The 4,491-nt window shown below is 41.3% G+C and overlaps 1 non-coding gene across 1 annotated transcript; it reads right to left on the reverse strand.

Annotated features, from left to right (window-relative positions):
- Positions 1-1,816: 1,816 nt before the first annotated feature.
- Positions 1,817-1,922, reverse strand: LOC141635458 (small nucleolar RNA R71). The gene has a single exon (XR_012540147.1). It is a non-coding gene; the product is annotated as a small nucleolar RNA R71 (small nucleolar RNA).
- Positions 1,923-4,491: the final 2,569 nt, after the last annotated feature.

The raw sequence follows: 4,491 nt of genomic DNA on the forward strand, positions 1-4,491 counted from the left end.
TGGAAGACACGAGAGGTCGATCGAGTACTTTCAGTTACTCGATCGAAATGTTGATTTTTGGATGTCCTCGATCGAGAGGTATTTTGGCTCGATCGAGAGGATTAGCTGATGAAGACCTTGATCGAGTGGTTTTATATCACTCGATCGAGAGGTTTTTGGTATTATGCGGGCTTAGTGACCCGTGATTAGTTTTATTTTGGTTAAAACTTTTATTTTCCTATTTTTGCTTTCGCTAATTAGGTCATTAGTATGATTTTTTCATCTTAGAACTCTCTAATCTTTCCTTCATACTCTTTACTGTAAACTTACTCTCCTTTCCTTTAATCTCTTGCTTGGATTTTGGATTGTTCTCTACGCCGGATTGCTTGAGGTTGTAATCATTCTCTCCTTATTAATCTTAATCTTTTTGTTCTTTGCTTTAATTCTAGTTTATCTCTTAATTATTTCTGCCCTAATCAGTTTATGCTAAATTATTGTTATTTCATTATGTCTCTAATTATTATATTCATTATTATTATTGTTGACGCCATTAGTAATATGAGTAGCTAATTTCTCTCATGTCGAGATTAGGGAATCCATGGTAGGATTGTGATGATGTAGCGAATAGACTAGATGATTTACTTGTGAGAACCTGTACTCATAGCAATTTAAATGTAATACCGACTTAGTTGAGTGCACGCTTCTAAGTTATCTTTAATCTGGTTAAATTTACTTCTGGATCGGAAGATTGGATTAAATGACTTGCTATGAACAGTAGACTACCCTGACGAGGACGGAAGTTAAGTTAGTGGAATTTTAGGATAGAAAGTGGACCGGAAGGACCCTCTCACAGTAGGTTGTGTAGATTATTAGCAGCTGAGTCGGTAGACTACCATGGTGAACCGAAATCCTGGCATGCTTTCTCTTATTTGATCATCTTATTTACATTTTCTCACTTTTATTGCTCTTATTTTATTTCTCTTTTCCTTAATCCTTATTTAGTTTAGAAATCAAAAATCAACCCCCCCCCCCATTTTGTGACGTAATAGACGGACGTTTATTAGATATCTTGCCACCCTGTGGAGACGGACCCTTCTTATCACTAGCTTCTTTGTTAGTTTTAATTAGGTTTATTTTTGTTACAAAACGACAGTATCAAATTTTGGCGCCGTTGCCGGGGAGGCAATAGCCTATCTGTTTTTTGTTTCATTTTTTTTTTATCCGTCTCAGGGAATTTCTATTCCTTGAGGCAGTTCTCACTTATTTCTTTCAGTGTTGTGTATGCCCAGGTCAAGCAGGTCGGTATTAGTTCTAGCTGATCCTGAGCCAGAGAGATCTCTTCGGCATAGACTTCGTCTGCAAAGAGAAATTCGAAAGGAAGACTTGAGTACTTTCTAGCCGGTGCTACAACACTTCTTATTCGCAGAAGACAATCTCATTCCTGTCAACAAGCCCGTAAAGATACCTAACATTGCAAGTCACTCAGAGCCCAAAGCATCCTCGATTCCTAAAGGTTTCAATCTCAAGACTGAGGACGGTAACACATTCGATATCCGTCCGTCTTACATAAATCTGGTGGAAAGAAATCTGTACCGAGGTGTGGCGGGTGAAGATCCGCGAAAGCATATGGAAGTCTTTACTGACTATTGCTCTACTATTCCCGCCACTAAGGGAGTAATACAAGACAAGATAAAGGAAGTGCTTTTTTCTTTTTATCTAACTGACTCAGCCCGTGAGTGGGTAACTGATCTTGATCGGACTGCTGCTAGTATCACCAACTAGGAGACTCTCGCACTTGCCTTCTACAAAATATACTTCCCTCCACAATGCACTAATCAGCTGAGGGGTAAGATTACTAGTTTCAAACAGGCACCTGATGAGACTTTCTATGAAGCTTGGTGCCGGTTCAAGAAGTTGGCGAGGTCTCTTCCTCACCATGGTTTTGATGAGTGGTTTTTGTTCAACCAGTTCTACAATGGGTTGTACCATGACCACAAAGCTATACTTGACGCCTCATCCAACAAGATATTTCAAAAGAACATTGATGATGATAAGGGATGGGGCATTATTGAGGAGATGGCAACCCATTGTGCCAAATATGGGAACCCACGAGACGGTATTCGAACGGTCCATTCGGTTGATAAGGCAATCGTGGCTCAGCTGAAAACCATGAATGCTCAGTTTGATAGATTAGAGCTGCAATCTGCTGGAGATCAACAGACGGTTCATCTGTTGACTAGACAGGAAACTGTCACTTGTGAGAGCTGTGGAAGCAATGACGGTCATACTGCTATTGACTGTCTGACTGAGAAGGAACAAGTCCTTGCCTTTCAGCAATATAGGCAAGGAGGAGGTTCCTATTACAATAATCAAGGGGTAGTCCATCTCAATTTGAGGTGTAAAAGTCAGAATGTTCTCAATCCCACTCCTCCACCGCAGCAGCAACAACCTTATGTCCCTCCTCACAAGGCTTCCAAAAGCCTCCTTCTTTTCCTCCACCGCACCAAGGAGCTTCATCTTCTAGTGGGGTAAGTGAATTGGGTGAGTTAAATTCGATGATTCAATCATTGACTAAGCAGCAGCAACTAAGTGACCAACAAAAGGAAGCATGTATTAAGTCACTTGAAACTGAAGTTGCTCAACTCTCTGCCAATCAGTCCACGAGGAAACAGAGTCATTTGCGAACTCAATCTGAGAAGAACCCGCACGAGACGGTAAACTTGATAAATTTGCGGAGTGGTCGTTCTTATGAAGGACCAAAATTGTCAGTTGATAAGGATATTTCAGACTCAAGGGAAACTGTTATTGATGATGAACAGGCGTATAATGCTGAAAGTATGCCAAGCACGAAAGAAATACTCGATCAACTTATTTCTGGTGGTCGATCGAGTAGAAATGATGCTGAAACAACTCAATCGAAAGGAATTGTTACTCGATCGAGTAGTCTGGATAATCAAGGAACCGATCGAGAGGTTGAAACCACTCGATCGAGTGAAATTGCTGAAGAATCTGTTCGATCGAGTGGAAATATGCCTTGATCGAATACTGTGATTATAGAGGAACTCGATCGAGAGGCTGAAAATGCTCGATCGAGTGAAATATCACCTGGAAAAACTCGATCGAGAGGTAAAAAGACTCGATCGAGTGAAAAAGAACTTGAACCTGCTGAAACGTTGGAAGAGAGGAATAAAGGGCTCGAGATTCCTATTATGGTGCCCTTCCCAAGGTGATTACAGAGCACCAAAGCCAATCAACAGTTCGGGAAATTCGCCGAGCTCCTGAAAAGCTTACATGTTACTGTTCCATTGGCCGAGTTACTGACTCAGGTACCCTCTTACTTAAAGTTTATGAAAGAAATTTTGTCGCGTAAGAGGCATATAAACGATGATGAGACGGTAGCTTTAACTGAGGTAGGGACTGCCCTAGTTCAAAATAAGTTGCCACCTAAACAGTCAGACCCGAGTAGTTTCTCGATTCTGTGTCATATAGGAACCCATTTGATTGACAACGCGTTATGCGATCTTGGCGCTAGTGTGAGCGTCTTACCTTTGTCTCTCGCTAAGAGACTTGGTTTGACCAAATTTAATTGCACCAATTTGACCGTACGGATGGCCGACCGTAGTGTATCACGGCCGTTAGGAGTTATAGAGGACATAACTGTCAAAATCGGGAGCTTCTTTATTCCCGTAGACTTCGTAGTGCTTGATATTCCCGAAGACACTCATACCCCTATTATTTTAGGAAGACCATTTTTATTCACTGCTCGCGCAGTGATCGACGTCGGGGGTAAGACACTTACGTTTCAGGTAGGAGATGAAGAATTGGTTTTTCATCAGTCTAAATCTCGTAGGGCTCCCATGCAAGTTCAAGCTTGCATTGCCCTATCCTCTACTGACTCAGAAATAGACACTTCAGCTGATAATGTTGAATTTTGTGCTGCTATTGTAACCCCTCCGGCTTAGACTGAGAGCAAAAAGGAGGAACATTCGTCTGTTTTCCTTGCTACAGGTACAAATAGAATAGAGGTTGGAATTGTCAACGGTCAAAGTGCAATTAAAGTCAATCAAAACGGGGATGCGAATGTCAAAGCTGATGGGAAAGACAAAGGGACGAAGAAAGTTCGTGCATACGTGGACGTCAACTATTCGCCCTCTACTGGTTCAAATTCATGCTCATGGAGATCGAAGAGGACGGTTAAAGACGCTGAAGGGACCTCCTCTAGTCAGAAGCCCTCCTTTGGGCTACTGAAATGTTTTAGGAATTGAGCGGGGAATGCCCCGTTGTAAAAATTATAAAACTTTAAATTTCCGTCGAATTTCTTTATTGCGTTTTTAGGACTGCTAGACTTTTGTTTAATTAGCATAGTGAATATTGACTATAGACTATTATTTTGCGATTTGGTATTACCGGGATATGTTTGCGAGTATTTTTATGCAGGTTCGGGGAGATAATGTCGCATTATGATGAGTTACACGAAGAAAAGAACTCGATGGAGTACTTATTGTACTCGAT

The sequence above is a fragment of the Silene latifolia genome, chromosome Y, assembly GCF_048544455.1.
Source record: "Silene latifolia isolate original U9 population chromosome Y, ASM4854445v1, whole genome shotgun sequence".
Lineage (NCBI taxonomy): Eukaryota > Viridiplantae > Streptophyta > Magnoliopsida > Caryophyllales > Caryophyllaceae > Silene > Silene latifolia.